This window comes from Schistocerca americana, chromosome 2 (assembly GCF_021461395.2).
Source record: "Schistocerca americana isolate TAMUIC-IGC-003095 chromosome 2, iqSchAmer2.1, whole genome shotgun sequence".
NCBI classification, from domain to species: Eukaryota; Metazoa; Arthropoda; class Insecta; order Orthoptera; family Acrididae; genus Schistocerca; species Schistocerca americana.
The window spans coordinates 293,137,071-293,155,003 of record NC_060120.1 but is presented as its reverse complement, the minus strand read 5'-3'; the positions used below and the strand labels follow the sequence as shown (position 1 = coordinate 293,155,003).

Here is a 17,933-nt window from a genome sequence, read left to right as displayed (position 1 = left end):
TTTTTCCACACGAATCGTGGCAAGTTTGAGCTGTCCGAGCAGCCGTTTGCCGTCCTGCTCGCAATATAGCTACTGTTTCGTGACCGTCAGCAGAATATAGCCTAGGGAAGCAGACACACGACGACCATAGAAATGGTGTATGGCTTCATGCCACCTGTTTCCAGCGTAGGGCTGAGCAACTGCATCTGCCGACGCCCGTTAGCTCAGTTGGTTAGAGCGTCGTGCTAATAACGCGAAGGTCGTGGGTTCGATCCCCCCACGGGCCACTACTCTTTTACTACTACGAAAAGGCAGCGCCGATTTCAGCTGGCGAGTGTGATGACCAAAAGATCATCACCCTGCGTGGAAGTTGACAGAGGATCCGAACCCGACTCGTCGGGAAGCGCTACAGCATTCACTCGGCAATGGCCATAATATCTTGAATACACTGGTTCTCAACCGATAAAGAGAAAATGAAAGAAAATGTCCGATTGCCGATGCGTAACAACTTTGGCCCTTGTCAGTACTTGGGCGGGTGAGCGCATGGGAACACAGGGCACTATTTGCACTTTTACTTCCTATTTTTGTTTCTCCTTTGTTTTCGGAGCTACAGCCCGATTCGGTCAGGGAGACGCCACCGTGAAATGAAGGGGGCGTGCTGTGTGTCCATCGCCTCGCCTCTCCTTACCTCTCTCAGTCGTTTCTCGTGCTTGTCGTTTTGATAAAGGCCGATTTGAGAGCGTCAGCTCTCGCGTCAGCTGAGCAAAGTCGAGACAAGTCGAGACACGAGACAAGTCGAGACACACTAAGGGCTGGTATGCAGCGAGTAAGAGCGCGAAAAAACAATAATTTAAGAGCGCGTGGCAAAAGTACTCATACGCGAAATTAAAAGCCTGCTGCGGTGGCCGGGAATCGAACCCGGATCAACTGCTTGGAAGGCAACTATGCTGACCATTACACCACCACCGCACAAGCGAGCGCCGCGCGTCCGCGCTGTGTCGGCTTCCCGCCAGTCGGCAGCGGCCGAAGGTGATCGTACCTGGCAGGCGCATTTCGAGGCAGGCTAGGGGAGCACATCCAGACGCATTCGGACAGCGTATCCGCGCACATTTCGCATCCTTTGGCAAGAGTTGGGCGCCGGCGACGCAAGAGTACGCAGAGGACCGCGTTCTGGCGGCATTTTTAAGCAGTGCAGTGCAGGATTCAGCGTCTGCAGCATCTTTCCCACAGAATGCTACGGCGCTTGACGGCAGTCCCACTTTCCCTTGAGACATCTGCTCGGGAAGCAGCGTCAAGTTACCGCTGGCCCCAGCATCGGTGGTTCAGTGGTAGAATGCTCGCCTGCCACGCGGGCGGCCCGGGTTCGATTCCCGGCCGATGCATCATTTTGCTTTTCCCGCGATGATGCTGCCGCGTCGCTTGAGCGCTTGAGATGCACGATCCACAAGAATGTGTAGCTGGATTTCCCTTGAGAAGGACCGAGAACGCAGCACTCGCGGGTCCCCACTAGGACGCTCGCATCATGTTCTACAGACTAGCGTCGGCCTTGCCTCACAAGTTGCTGGGTCCGGGTGCCTCCGAGGCTCTGAACTTTAACGACAAGGAGTGCTGCCTATCGTTGCAACAGCTGCAGCAGCACCGCAATCAACTGGGCCGGCAGTGCACGTGTAGCAACAGAACACGTTATCCAGGAAGTACAGTGTCTCTACGTCTAATATTGGGTACGGTATTTACCCAGTTTCCAGGACAAGCGGTGCACCCGTGCCTCGGTAGCGCAGTAGGCAGCGCGTAAGTCTCATAATCTTAAGGTCGTGAGTTCGGTCCTCACCCGGGGCATTTAATTTTCTGTGACTGATGGTGGTGCTGTTGCTAGGGCGCCAACGTATTTCTTGTTTGTTATCCACAACGTTTCAACGCTTCAGCGGGAAAATGTTTACTTCCTGTTATTGCTACTTACAGCTTCCCTTTTCCTCTTCTCCCAGCAGAGCATGAAGCCAAAAGCATTGCTCTGCGACGTTTGAGGTGCGCGCCTTGCCAGTCAGTATGTGCAAAGATGCTCGCAAAGAGAGAGGGGCGCCGACGCGGCATTCGACACGAAATGCGACAAGCGACCGTACGAACGGTCGAACGAAACGTCCACATCCGGTGTGGTCTAGTGGCTAGGATACCTGGCTTTCACCCAGGAGGCCCGGGTTCGATTCCCGGTACCGGAACGGAATTTTTTCCACACGAATCGTGGCAAGTTTGAGCTGTCCGAGCAGCCGTTTGCCGTCCTGCTCGCAATATAGCTACTGTTTCGTGACCGTCAGCAGAATATAGCCTAGGGAAGTAGACACACGACGACCATAGAAATGGTGTATGGCTTCATGCCACCTGTTTCCAGCGTAGGGCTGAGCAACTGCATCTGCCGACGCCCGTTAGCTCAGTTGGTTAGAGCGTCGTGCTAATAACGCGAAGGTCGTGGGTTCGATCCCCCCACGGGCCACTACTCTTTTACTACTACGAAAAGGCAGCGCCGATTTCAGCTGGCGAGTGTGATGACCAAAAGATCATCACCCTGCGTGGAAGTTGACAGAGGATCCGAACCCGACTCGTCGGGAAGCGCTACAGCATTCACTCGGCAATGGCCATAATATCTTGAATACACTGGTTCTCAACCGATAAAGAGAAAATGAAAGAAAATGTCCGATTGCCGATGCGTAACAACTTTGGCCCTTGTCAGTACTTGGGCGGGTGAGCGCATGGGAACACAGGGCACTATTTGCACTTTTACTTCCTATTTTTGTTTCTCCTTTGTTTTCGGAGCTACAGCCCGATTCGGTCAGGGAGACGCCACCGTGAAATGAAGGGGGCGTGCTGTGTGTCCATCGCCTCGCCTCTCCTTACCTCTCTCAGTCGTTTCTCGTGCTTGTCGTTTTGATAAAGGCCGATTTGAGAGCGTCAGCTCTCGCGTCAGCTGAGCAAAGTCGAGACAAGTCGAGACACGAGACAAGTCGAGACACACTAAGGGCTGGTATGCAGCGAGTAAGAGCGCGAAAAAACAATAATTTAAGAGCGCGTGGCAAAAGTACTCATACGCGAAATTAAAAGCCTGCTGCGGTGGCCGGGAATCGAACCCGGATCAACTGCTTGGAAGGCAACTATGCTGACCATTACACCACCACCGCACAAGCGAGCGCCGCGCGTCCGCGCTGTGTCGGCTTCCCGCCAGTCGGCAGCGGCCGAAGGTGATCGTACCTGGCAGGCGCATTTCGAGGCAGGCTAGGGGAGCACATCCAGACGCATTCGGACAGCGTATCCGCGCACATTTCGCATCCTTTGGCAAGAGTTGGGCGCCGGCGACGCAAGAGTACGCAGAGGACCGCGTTCTGGCGGCATTTTTAAGCAGTGCAGTGCAGGATTCAGCGTCTGCAGCATCTTTCCCACAGAATGCTACGGCGCTTGACGGCAGTCCCACTTTCCCTTGAGACATCTGCTCGGGAAGCAGCGTCAAGTTACCGCTGGCCCCAGCATCGGTGGTTCAGTGGTAGAATGCTCGCCTGCCACGCGGGCGGCCCGGGTTCGATTCCCGGCCGATGCATCATTTTGCTTTTCCCGCGATGATGCTGCCGCGTCGCTTGAGCGCTTGAGATGCACGATCCACAAGAATGTGTAGCTGGATTTCCCTTGAGAAGGACCGAGAACGCAGCACTCGCGGGTCCCCACTAGGACGCTCGCATCATGTTCTACAGACTAGCGTCGGCCTTGCCTCACAAGTTGCTGGGTCCGGGTGCCTCCGAGGCTCTGAACTTTAACGACAAGGAGTGCTGCCTATCGTTGCAACAGCTGCAGCAGCACCGCAATCAACTGGGCCGGCAGTGCACGTGTAGCAACAGAACACGTTATCCAGGAAGTACAGTGTCTCTACGTCTAATATTGGGTACGGTATTTACCCAGTTTCCAGGACAAGCGGTGCACCCGTGCCTCGGTAGCGCAGTAGGCAGCGCGTAAGTCTCATAATCTTAAGGTCGTGAGTTCGATCCTCACCCGGGGCATTTAATTTTCTGTGACTGATGGTGGTGCTGTTGCTAGGGCGCCAACGTATTTCTTGTTTGTTATCCACAACGTTTCAACGCTTCAGCGGGAAAATGTTTACTTCCTGTTATTGCTACTTACAGCTTCCCTTTTCCTCTTCTCCCAGCAGAGCATGAAGCCAAAAGCATTGCTCTGCGACGTTTGAGGTGCGCGCCTTGCCAGTCAGTATGTGCAAAGATGCTCGCAAAGAGAGAGGGGCGCCGACGCGGCATTCGACACGAAATGCGACAAGCGACCGTACGAACGGTCGAACGAAACGTCCACATCCGGTGTGGTCTAGTGGCTATTCTGGCTTTAGCCGTCGCCGTGGTCGGACGTGGTTGTTGCTTGCTCCGCACACGCTAGCGCAATCGCCGGTGTTTTGTGTTTACGTACAGCTGTCTGTGCATTTTCGTAGTGTTATTGCATTTGGTGGTCCTGATAAGTGTTTTTGAAGTGTTATTGTCCATTCTCCGTTTCGTTCTTCGTCGCGATTTCGGTTTGTACCGGAATTTCGTCGGCACGGAAGAACATGTCTGACACCGTCAGGAAGAATACGTTAGTCTTCTCGTTCGAGAAGGAAACCCGGCCGGTCCAACCCACTGCACTGGAGATCCATGACTGGCTCACAGAGGTAATCTGTATCAATTCTGACTCTGTTCACACCACGCAGTTAGATGCTGAAAAATACTGTGTTTATGTTAAATTTCTGAACTCCGTGACTGTCGATAAGTTCATTGCAAAATGGGGTAATTCTGTTGAATTTGTTCATCGAGATGGTTCAAAAAGTAATGTTTCTGTACGAAAAGCTGATATCATGTACACCAATGTGAGGATTTTGAACGTTCCTATCGAAGTTGACAATCAGTTGATCAAAGACGCTCTATCTAAATATGGGGAAGTTAAATCCATCTATAACGAAAGATGGTCGAAGCTGTACAAGATACAGTGTTATAATGGCATTAGGTCCGTCGAAATGGAGGTGAAAGCCAATATTCCGTCCCATATATCTGTTGCAGGTCATAAAGCACATGTTGTTTATTCTGGACAGGAGCGTACGTGTAATATTTGTAACGAGACAGGTCATTTCAGACAAGATTGTCCACGCCGTGTTTTTGTCCTCCGGAATAATCTAACACAGCGTCAAAAATTGACCCTTAGCGACGTCTTACCAAGCAGCAACTCCCCTCCTTCTGCTAATGACAGTGGTGCAGGTACTTCTACAATGCCCGCTGTAACTAACACAGAGTTCCCACCACTGCAAGTAATAACAAGTCACCCTTCTGTTCCCGAATGCGATCTTCAGAATAAGAAACGACCGTTGGAGGTGACTGATGACGGCTCGGACGGCGAGTCCTCCCGCAACTCCCCCTCCACCCGCAAACAGAAGCAGTGTGACGCAAATGTGTTAGAGGACACAGACAGCACATGTATGGAAATGACGACAGCGGCTAAGACAACCCAACCGCTGTCGGCTGCCGCACAGGTACCAACCGACCACAGAGGCGAAGCAGTAACGGTTGTCGCGGCGACGGACGTGCCGCACTCCGAACCCCATGAGGTGACGGAGCAGAACCGCATTCACGAACTTACCGACCCCCAACCAACCGATTCAGTCAGTGCCCTGGAGTTAGTGCCGGAAGGACAAGGAAGTGGACGACATGAACAGGACGCTGTTGAGGCAGCTTCGGTCTCAACGGTGGGGAAGATAGACAACGCGAAGGACGGCGCGTTGAACCACGATGTCCAAAGACGTAGACTCAAACCGCAACCTAATCTCAAAGCTTCCCGTAACCAAAGCAAACAACTACCTGGACAAGATGACGCAACGGCCAAGAATGTCCTGTATGAAATTATTACGGAAAAACCTAAAGATGTACCTTCAAGTACCATTAGTGATGGAAAGCCCCTCTGCAAAACTAAAACCCGAGAACTTAGGAATACTCCACCAAAGTGAGGATCACCACTCAACAAAAAAACAAAAAAAAAAAAAAAACAAAAAAAAAGGGGAAAAAATATCGTTGAACCGCTTTATGTTCTGATTGTCCTATTGTCTTAGTCATTTTTCGGAGGAACCAAACGCAGTGGTTCATGTATTTTCCATACTCATAGGTATTTCTCTGTAGATTATTCTTGCAGGTGCTTGTTGAAGTGGAATATTTTATCCCTTCTAGAAGCGCACAGCCCCCTGTTTTTACCATTATTTTACAATTTTTTTTTTTATTCCTTTATGTACATTTTTATGTAAACTAAATGTCCCAGGCGTATACTTTTGCAACTATCAATATTAACAGGATTACATCGACGACTAAAATTGCGGCGCTCAAAGAGTACCTATATGAGTCAGGGACGGACATTGTTTTCCTACAAGAAGTTGTACTCACTAACCTTACAGTGCCAGGATATTTGTCTATTTCAAATGTCTCGCTTGACACTAACATAGGGACAGCAATTTTAGTCAGGGAGGGGATCCCTGTCACGGATATTGAAAGATTGGAATCCGGCAGAGCGATAGGTATAAAAGTCTTTGGTTTTACTCTTATCAATCTGTATGCCCCTTCCGGCACATCCAATAGAATGGCAAGAGCACAGTTCTTTAAAGACGAGATCATTTATTTATTGCGGAAAAACCCTACGGATCTTATAATCGGCGGTGATTTTAATTGTGTGATCAATAAAAAAGACCAGGTTCCAAATTTTAATAACTGCAATGAATTGAAGCGTTTTGTCACTGTTTTACAGCTTAAAGATGCTTGGGAACTAACGTATCCCACATTTGTGGCTTTCACATATATCGGTCCTCAATCCCGAAGTAGAATTGACAGACTCTACATATCGCAAAGTCTAGTCAGCTCTTTCATTAAAGCGGAGACGACTCCTGTCTACTTTTCTGATCATAGTGCCGTGCTTGCTACCGTCAGCCTTACTGCGCAACCTACTCGTCGTTTCAGAAGTCAATGGCACCTTAACATGTCACTGATGCAGGAAGACGGACTAGAGGAAAGTTTGACAGAAGCGTGGGCGATGTGCCTCCGCTCCGTAAACAGGCATGTCTCAGTACTAGACTGGTGGTGCAACAGGGCAAAGCCTAAACTGCGAAAAGTTCTCATCCATTATGGTGCACAACGATCGAAAGACTTGAAAAATTCCATAGAATTTTATTACACCATGCTGCGAAATCTATACGAGCAGGCAGACACTTCCAACATCCGTCTGGTAGATATCAAGCGAACCAAGGCCAAATTGCTCAGCATTAAAAGACAGCAGATGGAGGGTCTGAAAATAAAATCAAAGGCTAAAACAGTCGTGGAGGATGAACATGCTTCCTTGTACCATCTACTGAGGCACGAAAGAAATAGGAGACGCACCTTCATCGATGGACTTCAGACTGAAAATGGCGAGGCACTCACGACTCAGAGAGACGTCGTCAATGCAGTGCACAAGTATTACGAAGACCTATACTCAGTCAGTCCTGTATGTGAAGAGTCCTTCGATGATTACCTTAGTTCCATAGCTCCTCAGGTGTCGGACGAGGAAAACGAAAACCTTCTCGTCGAGTGTCCTAACGAAGAACTCTACAGAACCATCTGCAAGTCTCCTTTGAAGAAATCACCGGGACCGGATGGTTTGCCTGTTGAATTTTATATACGATACTGGCCTTTGATTGGTGACATGTTTACCCGAATCACAAACGAGGTACTTCAGGGAAAACAGATACCTTCTGTTTTTAAAGAGAGTACAATAGTACTCATTCCAAAAACTACTGCAAAAACAAACCTTAATAACTTTCGTCCTATCTCTCTGTTAAACTCTGATTATAAAATCATCGGCAGAATTATAAACAACAGACTTTCACAGCTCGCTACAAAGATAGTAAGCCCATACCAGTCATGTGTTCCTAATAGGAGTATTTTTAAAAGCATAGCTGAATATAGAGATGTAATTGCAATCACTGCTGTGACCAATATCAAATGTGCTATCATGTTTATTGACTTCCAGAAAGCTTTTGATCGTGTGGATCATAGATTCCTTAATGCCACACTGAAGAAAATAGGTTTTAATGAGCGCGTCCTAAGTGTGATTAGAAATATTGCAACAGGAATCAGCGCTTGTATCTCAGTCAACAGCCAGAGGACAAAGCAGATCCAGATCAGGCGTGGCGTGCCTCAAGGCAGCCCCCTCTCAATGCTCCTCTTCGTGCTGTCTTTAGAGCCTTTTCTCCGCAGTGTTCATGTCACCCTGACTGGCCTCACATTATCTGCTCACCGAACTGTTATAAACGCCTATGCCGATGATGTCGGAGTCGTAGTGCGTAATGCCGAAGACATTTCGAAATTGGACATATTAATTCAGAAGTACTGTAGCGTCTCCGGAGCGAGTCTCAACGCAAACAAAAGCAAACTTTTAAACCTACGGGGTTTTCAACACATCACATTAGCCTGGGCGACAAAAGTCACCCAGTGCAAAGCACTGGGAGTAACGCTGACGCCTTGTCCATTGAAAATGGCAGCTATCAATTGGAGAAATACGTCAGGACAAATTCTTGGAATAACAAGAGAAAACCTTTCCCGTAATATGAACCAGTTTCAGAGGGTACTTTTCATTAACAACTGCCTCCTCTCCAAAGGTTACTTTACAGCGCAGATCTTCCCGTTACCAAAAATGATTGGAAAACAGATAATGTCTACCATTGCCAGTTATCTGTGGAGAGGTGAAATATTCCGAGTAGCTGCAACAACAGCGACCTTAGATCCCAGGAAAGGAGGTTTAGGTTTAGTTGACATTAGAAATAAGGCGTCTGCACTTTTTATAAAAAGGACCGCCACTATCCTTAGCGACCACGCTGACAGCATTACAACTAAATTATTTGAAGTTGTCAGGCCTGCAAGTCTACAGCCACCGGTGAATGTGCAAAAAATAAATAACCGGCTCCAGCACGTTCGAGTATATTTTGTGGAACTCAGCTATCTTGGCAATGCCATAATCAACTCACGACGGATCACGGCCCGCGATATTCTGTGTCATCGAAGGAAAATGGAGGGGAGAAACAAATTAGAAAGCAAATACCCACATTTTGATTGGGACGCCATATGGGAAAATATTAATATGCATGGTCTTCCATCTGACGTCAAATCAACATGGTATAAAACAGTGAACGGGACCATCAGCACTAATGAAAGGCTACATGCAATCGGCATTAGCGAAACGAATCTCTGTCTCAAATGCAAACTGATCGATACGTTAGTGCACAGATTAACGTGCGGTGGGAATCTACAAATCTGTAATTGGATTAGAGAACAACTTGCATTTCTTACGAGGTCTTCGGTAGAAAATTTTCCCCCTGTGACATTCCTCAGGCCTCAGACTCGCTATTTTCCCGCAGCAAAAAAACAACTCCGTCCACTGGTTAATGGGACACTATGTGAATTACGTACTTAATCACCTGGGATCTGACAATTCCATTGAGTTTTACGTGAACTTGAAGTTTGCTTTTTATAGAGCCCTGAAATATAAAGATCACAAGAAGAACTACGGCAATATGCTAAAAATAGTATTTGAGCGACTGGGCATTGGTTGACATGCAGCTGAGATAAACACAAATCATTTCTTCAAGCGAATGGACGCATGTTTTCTAAAAACCAGGAAAAAAATTACAATTTTACAGCTTCATATTCCCATCAGTTATACTCTGCTAACTCAGAAGGCTATTTTGTTCATTCCAGAGCAAGAGCAGAAAAAAAAAACAAAAAAAAGTTAAAAAGAAAAAAAAAAGAAAAAAAAATTAAGAACAAAAAACAATAAAAAAAATCACCATCGTAGGGTACAGATAAGTTTTTTTTTACGATTTTATTACTAACATGGAAGTCTCATTTCTTTTAATGGAAGAGGATTTTTCTCCTTTTTTTTTTTTATTATTATTATACCTATCAAGAAGACAATAAGGCTATGGCAATAGTGCCTTACCATAACACTTATTTTTTGCATTCAATGAAGTTTCTTCCCTTACAAGAAAAAAAAAAAAAAAAAAAAAAAGTGGCTAGGATACCTGGCTTTCACCCAGGAGGCCCGGGTTCGATTCCCGGTACCGGAACGGAATTTTTTCCACACGAATCGTGGCAAGTTTGAGCTGTCCGAGCAGCCGTTTGCCGTCCTGCTCGCAATATAGCTACTGTTTCGTGACCGTCAGCAGAATATAGCCTAGGGAAGCAGACACACGACGACCATAGAAATGGTGTATGGCTTCATGCCACCTGTTTCCAGCGTAGGGCTGAGCAACTGCATCTGCCGACGCCCGTTAGCTCAGTTGGTTAGAGCGTCGTGCTAATAACGCGAAGGTCGTGGGTTCGATCCCCCCACGGGCCACTACTCTTTTACTACTACGAAAAGGCAGCGCCGATTTCAGCTGGCGAGTGTGATGACCAAAAGATCATCACCCTGCGTGGAAGTTGACAGAGGATCCGAACCCGACTCGTCGGGAAGCGCTACAGCATTCACTCGGCAATGGCCATAATATCTTGAATACACTGGTTCTCAACCGATAAAGAGAAAATGAAAGAAAATGTCCGATTGCCGATGCGTAACAACTTTGGCCCTTGTCAGTACTTGGGCGGGTGAGCGCATGGGAACACAGGGCACTATTTGCACTTTTACTTCCTATTTTTGTTTCTCCTTTGTTTTCGGAGCTACAGCCCGATTCGGTCAGGGAGACGCCACCGTGAAATGAAGGGGGCGTGCTGTGTGTCCATCGCCTCGCCTCTCCTTACCTCTCTCAGTCGTTTCTCGTGCTTGTCGTTTTGATAAAGGCCGATTTGAGAGCGTCAGCTCTCGCGTCAGCTGAGCAAAGTCGAGACAAGTCGAGACACACTAAGGGCTGGTATGCAGCGAGTAAGAGCGCGAAAAAACAATAATTTAAGAGCGCGTGGCAAAAGTACTCATACGCGAAATTAAAAGCCTGCTGCGGTGGCCGGGAATCGAACCCGGATCAACTGCTTGGAAGGCAACTATGCTGACCATTACACCACCACCGCACAAGCGAGCGCCGCGCGTCCGCGCTGTGTCGGCTTCCCGCCAGTCGGCAGCGGCCGAAGGTGATCGTACCTGGCAGGCGCATTTCGAGGCAGGCTAGGGGAGCACATCCAGACGCATTCGGACAGCGTATCCGCGCACATTTCGCATCCTTTGGCAAGAGTTGGGCGCCGGCGACGCAAGAGTACGCAGAGGACCGCGTTCTGGCGGCATTTTTAAGCAGTGCAGTGCAGGATTCAGCGTCTGCAGCATCTTTCCCACAGAATGCTACGGCGCTTGACGGCAGTCCCACTTTCCCTTGAGACATCTGCTCGGGAAGCAGCGTCAAGTTACCGCTGGCCCCAGCATCGGTGGTTCAGTGGTAGAATGCTCGCCTGCCACGCGGGCGGCCCGGGTTCGATTCCCGGCCGATGCATCATTTTGCTTTTCCCGCGATGATGCTGCCGCGTCGCTTGAGCGCTTGAGATGCACGATCCACAAGAATGTGTAGCTGGATTTCCCTTGAGAAGGACCGAGAACGCAGCACTCGCGGGTCCCCACTAGGACGCTCGCATCATGTTCTACAGACTAGCGTCGGCCTTGCCTCACAAGTTGCTGGGTCCGGGTGCCTCCGAGGCTCTGAACTTTAACGACAAGGAGTGCTGCCTATCGTTGCAACAGCTGCAGCAGCACCGCAATCAACTGGGCCGGCAGTGCACGTGTAGCAACAGAACACGTTATCCAGGAAGTACAGTGTCTCTACGTCTAATATTGGGTACGGTATTTACCCAGTTTCCAGGACAAGCGGTGCACCCGTGCCTCGGTAGCGCAGTAGGCAGCGCGTAAGTCTCATAATCTTAAGGTCGTGAGTTCGATCCTCACCCGGGGCATTTAATTTTCTGTGACTGATGGTGGTGCTGTTGCTAGGGCGCCAACGTATTTCTTGTTTGTTATCCACAACGTTTCAACGCTTCAGCGGGAAAATGTTTACTTCCTGTTATTGCTACTTACAGCTTCCCTTTTCCTCTTCTCCCAGCAGAGCATGAAGCCAAAAGCATTGCTCTGCGACGTTTGAGGTGCGCGCCTTGCCAGTCAGTATGTGCAAAGATGCTCGCAAAGAGAGAGGGGCGCCGACGCGGCATTCGACACGAAATGCGACAAGCGACCGTACGAACGGTCGAACGAAACGTCCACATCCGGTGTGGTCTAGTGGCTAGGATACCTGGCTTTCACCCAGGAGGCCCGGGTTCGATTCCCGGTACCGGAACGGAATTTTTTCCACACGAATCGTGGCAAGTTTGAGCTGTCCGAGCAGCCGTTTGCCGTCCTGCTCGCAATATAGCTACTGTTTCGTGACCGTCAGCAGAATATAGCCTAGGGAAGCAGACACACGACGACCATAGAAATGGTGTATGGCTTCATGCCACCTGTTTCCAGCGTAGGGCTGAGCAACTGCATCTGCCGACGCCCGTTAGCTCAGTTGGTTAGAGCGTCGTGCTAATAACGCGAAGGTCGTGGGTTCGATCCCCCCACGGGCCACTACTCTTTTACTACTACGAAAAGGCAGCGCCGATTTCAGCTGGCGAGTGTGATGACCAAAAGATCATCACCCTGCGTGGAAGTTGACAGAGGATCCGAACCCGACTCGTCGGGAAGCGCTACAGCATTCACTCGGCAATGGCCATAATATCTTGAATACACTGGTTCTCAACCGATAAAGAGAAAATGAAAGAAAATGTCCGATTGCCGATGCGTAACAACTTTGGCCCTTGTCAGTACTTGGGCGGGTGAGCGCATGGGAACACAGGGCACTATTTGCACTTTTACTTCCTATTTTTGTTTCTCCTTTGTTTTCGGAGCTACAGCCCGATTCGGTCAGGGAGACGCCACCGTGAAATGAAGGGGGCGTGCTGTGTGTCCATCGCCTCGCCTCTCCTTACCTCTCTCAGTCGTTTCTCGTGCTTGTCGTTTTGATAAAGGCCGATTTGAGAGCGTCAGCTCTCGCGTCAGCTGAGCAAAGTCGAGACAAGTCGAGACACGAGACAAGTCGAGACACACTAAGGGCTGGTATGCAGCGAGTAAGAGCGCGAAAAAACAATAATTTAAGAGCGCGTGGCAAAAGTACTCATACGCGAAATTAAAAGCCTGCTGCGGTGGCCGGGAATCGAACCCGGATCAACTGCTTGGAAGGCAACTATGCTGACCATTACACCACCACCGCACAAGCGAGCGCCGCGCGTCCGCGCTGTGTCGGCTTCCCGCCAGTCGGCAGCGGCCGAAGGTGATCGTACCTGGCAGGCGCATTTCGAGGCAGGCTAGGGGAGCACATCCAGACGCATTCGGACAGCGTATCCGCGCACATTTCGCATCCTTTGGCAAGAGTTGGGCGCCGGCGACGCAAGAGTACGCAGAGGACCGCGTTCTGGCGGCATTTTTAAGCAGTGCAGTGCAGGATTCAGCGTCTGCAGCATCTTTCCCACAGAATGCTACGGCGCTTGACGGCAGTCCCACTTTCCCTTGAGACATCTGCTCGGGAAGCAGCGTCAAGTTACCGCTGGCCCCAGCATCGGTGGTTCAGTGGTAGAATGCTCGCCTGCCACGCGGGCGGCCCGGGTTCGATTCCCGGCCGATGCATCATTTTGCTTTTCCCGCGATGATGCTGCCGCGTCGCTTGAGCGCTTGAGATGCACGATCCACAAGAATGTGTAGCTGGATTTCCCTTGAGAAGGACCGAGAACGCAGCACTCGCGGGTCCCCACTAGGACGCTCGCATCATGTTCTACAGACTAGCGTCGGCCTTGCCTCACAAGTTGCTGGGTCCGGGTGCCTCCGAGGCTCTGAACTTTAACGACAAGGAGTGCTGCCTATCGTTGCAACAGCTGCAGCAGCACCGCAATCAACTGGGCCGGCAGTGCACGTGTAGCAACAGAACACGTTATCCAGGAAGTACAGTGTCTCTACGTCTAATATTGGGTACGGTATTTACCCAGTTTCCAGGACAAGCGGTGCACCCGTGCCTCGGTAGCGCAGTAGGCAGCGCGTAAGTCTCATAATCTTAAGGTCGTGAGTTCGATCCTCACCCGGGGCATTTAATTTTCTGTGACTGATGGTGGTGCTGTTGCTAGGGCGCCAACGTATTTCTTGTTTGTTATCCACAACGTTTCAACGCTTCAGCGGGAAAATGTTTACTTCCTGTTATTGCTACTTACAGCTTCCCTTTTCCTCTTCTCCCAGCAGAGCATGAAGCCAAAAGCATTGCTCTGCGACGTTTGAGGTGCGCGCCTTGCCAGTCAGTATGTGCAAAGATGCTCGCAAAGAGAGAGGGGCGCCGACGCGGCATTCGACACGAAATGCGACAAGCGACCGTACGAACGGTCGAACGAAACGTCCACATCCGGTGTGGTCTAGTGGCTAGGATACCTGGCTTTCACCCAGGAGGCCCGGGTTCGATTCCCGGTACCGGAACGGAATTTTTTCCACACGAATCGTGGCAAGTTTGAGCTGTCCGAGCAGCCGTTTGCCGTCCTGCTCGCAATATAGCTACTGTTTCGTGACCGTCAGCAGAATATAGCCTAGGGAAGCAGACACACGACGACCATAGAAATGGTGTATGGCTTCATGCCACCTGTTTCCAGCGTAGGGCTGAGCAACTGCATCTGCCGACGCCCGTTAGCTCAGTTGGTTAGAGCGTCGTGCTAATAACGCGAAGGTCGTGGGTTCGATCCCCCCACGGGCCACTACTCTTTTACTACTACGAAAAGGCAGCGCCGATTTCAGCTGGCGAGTGTGATGACCAAAAGATCATCACCCTGCGTGGAAGTTGACAGAGGATCCGAACCCGACTCGTCGGGAAGCGCTACAGCATTCACTCGGCAATGGCCATAATATCTTGAATACACTGGTTCTCAACCGATAAAGAGAAAATGAAAGAAAATGTCCGATTGCCGATGCGTAACAACTTTGGCCCTTGTCAGTACTTGGGCGGGTGAGCGCATGGGAACACAGGGCACTATTTGCACTTTTACTTCCTATTTTTGTTTCTCCTTTGTTTTCGGAGCTACAGCCCGATTCGGTCAGGGAGACGCCACCGTGAAATGAAGGGGGCGTGCTGTGTGTCCATCGCCTCGCCTCTCCTTACCTCTCTCAGTCGTTTCTCGTGCTTGTCGTTTTGATAAAGGCCGATTTGAGAGCGTCAGCTCTCGCGTCAGCTGAGCAAAGTCGAGACAAGTCGAGACACGAGACAAGTCGAGACACACTAAGGGCTGGTATGCAGCGAGTAAGAGCGCGAAAAAACAATAATTTAAGAGCGCGTGGCAAAAGTACTCATACGCGAAATTAAAAGCCTGCTGCGGTGGCCGGGAATCGAACCCGGATCAACTGCTTGGAAGGCAACTATGCTGACCATTACACCACCACCGCACAAGCGAGCGCCGCGCGTCCGCGCTGTGTCGGCTTCCCGCCAGTCGGCAGCGGCCGAAGGTGATCGTACCTGGCAGGCGCATTTCGAGGCAGGCTAGGGGAGCACATCCAGACGCATTCGGACAGCGTATCCGCGCACATTTCGCATCCTTTGGCAAGAGTTGGGCGCCGGCGACGCAAGAGTACGCAGAGGACCGCGTTCTGGCGGCATTTTTAAGCAGTGCAGTGCAGGATTCAGCGTCTGCAGCATCTTTCCCACAGAATGCTACGGCGCTTGACGGCAGTCCCACTTTCCCTTGAGACATCTGCTCGGGAAGCAGCGTCAAGTTACCGCTGGCCCCAGCATCGGTGGTTCAGTGGTAGAATGCTCGCCTGCCACGCGGGCGGCCCGGGTTCGATTCCCGGCCGATGCATCATTTTGCTTTTCCCGCGATGATGCTGCCGCGTCGCTTGAGCGCTTGAGATGCACGATCCACAAGAATGTGTAGCTGGATTTCCCTTGAGAAGGACCGAGAACGCAGCACTCGCGGGTCCCCACTAGGACGCTCGCATCATGTTCTACAGACTAGCGTCGGCCTTGCCTCACAAGTTGCTGGGTCCGGGTGCCTCCGAGGCTCTGAACTTTAACGACAAGGAGTGCTGCCTATCGTTGCAACAGCTGCAGCAGCACCGCAATCAACTGGGCCGGCAGTGCACGTGTAGCAACAGAACACGTTATCCAGGAAGTACAGTGTCTCTACGTCTAATATTGGGTACGGTATTTACCCAGTTTCCAGGACAAGCGGTGCACCCGTGCCTCGGTAGCGCAGTAGGCAGCGCGTAAGTCTCATAATCTTAAGGTCGTGAGTTCGATCCTCACCCGGGGCATTTAATTTTCTGTGACTGATGGTGGTGCTGTTGCTAGGGCGCCAACGTATTTCTTGTTTGTTATCCACAACGTTTCAACGCTTCAGCGGGAAAATGTTTACTTCCTGTTATTGCTACTTACAGCTTCCCTTTTCCTCTTCTCCCAGCAGAGCATGAAGCCAAAAGCATTGCTCTGCGACGTTTGAGGTGCGCGCCTTGCCAGTCAGTATGTGCAAAGATGCTCGCAAAGAGAGAGGGGCGCCGACGCGGCATTCGACACGAAATGCGACAAGCGACCGTACGAACGGTCGAACGAAACGTCCACATCCGGTGTGGTCTAGTGGCTAGGATACCTGGCTTTCACCCAGGAGGCCCGGGTTCGATTCCCGGTACCGGAACGGAATTTTTTCCACACGAATCGTGGCAAGTTTGAGCTGTCCGAGCAGCCGTTTGCCGTCCTGCTCGCAATATAGCTACTGTTTCGTGACCGTCAGCAGAATATAGCCTAGGGAAGCAGACACACGACGACCATAGAAATGGTGTATGGCTTCATGCCACCTGTTTCCAGCGTAGGGCTGAGCAACTGCATCTGCCGACGCCCGTTAGCTCAGTTGGTTAGAGCGTCGTGCTAATAACGCGAAGGTCGTGGGTTCGATCCCCCCACGGGCCACTACTCTTTTACTACTACGAAAAGGCAGCGCCGATTTCAGCTGGCGAGTGTGATGACCAAAAGATCATCACCCTGCGTGGAAGTTGACAGAGGATCCGAACCCGACTCGTCGGGAAGCGCTACAGCATTCACTCGGCAATGGCCATAATATCTTGAATACACTGGTTCTCAACCGATAAAGAGAAAATGAAAGAAAATGTCCGATTGCCGATGCGTAACAACTTTGGCCCTTGTCAGTACTTGGGCGGGTGAGCGCATGGGAACACAGGGCACTATTTGCACTTTTACTTCCTATTTTTGTTTCTCCTTTGTTTTCGGAGCTACAGCCCGATTCGGTCAGGGAGACGCCACCGTGAAATGAAGGGGGCGTGCTGTGTGTCCATCGCCTCGCCTCTCCTTACCTCTCTCAGTCGTTTCTCGTGCTTGTCGTTTTGATAAAGGCCGATTTGAGAGCGTCAGCTCTCGCGTCAGCTGAGCAAAGTCGAGACAAGTCGAGACACGAGACAAGTCGAGACACACTAAGGGCTGGTATGCAGCGAGTAAGAGCGCGAAAAAACAATAATTTAAGAGCGCGTGGCAAAAGTACTCATACGCGAAATTAAAAGCCTGCTGCGGTGGCCGGGAATCGAACCCGGATCAACTGCTTGGAAGGCAACTATGCTGACCATTACACCACCACCGCACAAGCGAGCGCCGCGCGTCCGCGCTGTGTCGGCTTCCCGCCAGTCGGCAGCGGCCGAAGGTGATCGTACCTGGCAGGCGCATTTCGAGGCAGGCTAGGGGAGCACATCCAGACGCATTCGGACAGCGTATCCGCGCACATTTCGCATCCTTTGGCAAGAGTTGGGCGCCGGCGACGCAAGAGTACGCAGAGGACCGCGTTCTGGCGGCATTTTTAAGCAGTGCAGTGCAGGATTCAGCGTCTGCAGCATCTTTCCCACAGAATGCTACGGCGCTTGAC

General features: G+C 50.6%; 26 non-coding genes across 26 annotated transcripts; 20 read left to right on the top strand and 6 right to left on the bottom strand.

The window, feature by feature from the left end:
- The first annotated feature begins 192 nt into the window (after nt 1-192).
- Trnai-aau lies at nt 193-266 on the top strand. The gene has a single exon. It is a non-coding gene; the product is annotated as a tRNA-Ile (tRNA).
- Nucleotides 267-876: 610 nt separating this feature from the next.
- Trnag-ucc lies at nt 877-948 on the bottom strand. The gene has a single exon. It is a non-coding gene; the product is annotated as a tRNA-Gly (tRNA).
- A 342-nt stretch (nt 949-1,290) lies between these two features.
- On the top strand, nt 1,291-1,361 carry Trnag-gcc. The gene has a single exon. It is a non-coding gene; the product is annotated as a tRNA-Gly (tRNA).
- Nucleotides 1,362-1,742: 381 nt separating this feature from the next.
- On the top strand, nt 1,743-1,815 carry Trnam-cau. The gene has a single exon. It is a non-coding gene; the product is annotated as a tRNA-Met (tRNA).
- Nucleotides 1,816-2,120: 305 nt separating this feature from the next.
- Trnae-uuc lies at nt 2,121-2,192 on the top strand. The gene has a single exon. It is a non-coding gene; the product is annotated as a tRNA-Glu (tRNA).
- A 198-nt stretch (nt 2,193-2,390) lies between these two features.
- On the top strand, nt 2,391-2,464 carry Trnai-aau. Its single transcript has one exon. It is a non-coding gene; the product is annotated as a tRNA-Ile (tRNA).
- Nucleotides 2,465-3,074: 610 nt separating this feature from the next.
- Trnag-ucc lies at nt 3,075-3,146 on the bottom strand. Its single transcript has one exon. It is a non-coding gene; the product is annotated as a tRNA-Gly (tRNA).
- A 342-nt stretch (nt 3,147-3,488) lies between these two features.
- On the top strand, nt 3,489-3,559 carry Trnag-gcc. Its single transcript has one exon. It is a non-coding gene; the product is annotated as a tRNA-Gly (tRNA).
- Nucleotides 3,560-3,940: 381 nt separating this feature from the next.
- Trnam-cau lies at nt 3,941-4,013 on the top strand. Its single transcript has one exon. It is a non-coding gene; the product is annotated as a tRNA-Met (tRNA).
- Nucleotides 4,014-10,321: 6,308 nt separating this feature from the next.
- Trnai-aau lies at nt 10,322-10,395 on the top strand. The gene has a single exon. It is a non-coding gene; the product is annotated as a tRNA-Ile (tRNA).
- A 593-nt stretch (nt 10,396-10,988) lies between these two features.
- Trnag-ucc lies at nt 10,989-11,060 on the bottom strand. The gene has a single exon. It is a non-coding gene; the product is annotated as a tRNA-Gly (tRNA).
- Nucleotides 11,061-11,402: 342 nt separating this feature from the next.
- On the top strand, nt 11,403-11,473 carry Trnag-gcc. Its single transcript has one exon. It is a non-coding gene; the product is annotated as a tRNA-Gly (tRNA).
- Nucleotides 11,474-11,854: 381 nt separating this feature from the next.
- On the top strand, nt 11,855-11,927 carry Trnam-cau. The gene has a single exon. It is a non-coding gene; the product is annotated as a tRNA-Met (tRNA).
- Nucleotides 11,928-12,232: 305 nt separating this feature from the next.
- Nucleotides 12,233-12,304, top strand: Trnae-uuc. Its single transcript has one exon. It is a non-coding gene; the product is annotated as a tRNA-Glu (tRNA).
- Nucleotides 12,305-12,502: 198 nt separating this feature from the next.
- Nucleotides 12,503-12,576, top strand: Trnai-aau. Its single transcript has one exon. It is a non-coding gene; the product is annotated as a tRNA-Ile (tRNA).
- A 610-nt stretch (nt 12,577-13,186) lies between these two features.
- On the bottom strand, nt 13,187-13,258 carry Trnag-ucc. Its single transcript has one exon. It is a non-coding gene; the product is annotated as a tRNA-Gly (tRNA).
- Nucleotides 13,259-13,600: 342 nt separating this feature from the next.
- Nucleotides 13,601-13,671, top strand: Trnag-gcc. Its single transcript has one exon. It is a non-coding gene; the product is annotated as a tRNA-Gly (tRNA).
- A 381-nt stretch (nt 13,672-14,052) lies between these two features.
- On the top strand, nt 14,053-14,125 carry Trnam-cau. The gene has a single exon. It is a non-coding gene; the product is annotated as a tRNA-Met (tRNA).
- Nucleotides 14,126-14,430: 305 nt separating this feature from the next.
- Nucleotides 14,431-14,502, top strand: Trnae-uuc. Its single transcript has one exon. It is a non-coding gene; the product is annotated as a tRNA-Glu (tRNA).
- Nucleotides 14,503-14,700: 198 nt separating this feature from the next.
- Trnai-aau lies at nt 14,701-14,774 on the top strand. The gene has a single exon. It is a non-coding gene; the product is annotated as a tRNA-Ile (tRNA).
- Nucleotides 14,775-15,384: 610 nt separating this feature from the next.
- Nucleotides 15,385-15,456, bottom strand: Trnag-ucc. The gene has a single exon. It is a non-coding gene; the product is annotated as a tRNA-Gly (tRNA).
- Nucleotides 15,457-15,798: 342 nt separating this feature from the next.
- Trnag-gcc lies at nt 15,799-15,869 on the top strand. The gene has a single exon. It is a non-coding gene; the product is annotated as a tRNA-Gly (tRNA).
- Nucleotides 15,870-16,250: 381 nt separating this feature from the next.
- On the top strand, nt 16,251-16,323 carry Trnam-cau. Its single transcript has one exon. It is a non-coding gene; the product is annotated as a tRNA-Met (tRNA).
- Nucleotides 16,324-16,628: 305 nt separating this feature from the next.
- Nucleotides 16,629-16,700, top strand: Trnae-uuc. The gene has a single exon. It is a non-coding gene; the product is annotated as a tRNA-Glu (tRNA).
- Nucleotides 16,701-16,898: 198 nt separating this feature from the next.
- Trnai-aau lies at nt 16,899-16,972 on the top strand. The gene has a single exon. It is a non-coding gene; the product is annotated as a tRNA-Ile (tRNA).
- Nucleotides 16,973-17,582: 610 nt separating this feature from the next.
- Nucleotides 17,583-17,654, bottom strand: Trnag-ucc. The gene has a single exon. It is a non-coding gene; the product is annotated as a tRNA-Gly (tRNA).
- Nucleotides 17,655-17,933: the final 279 nt, after the last annotated feature.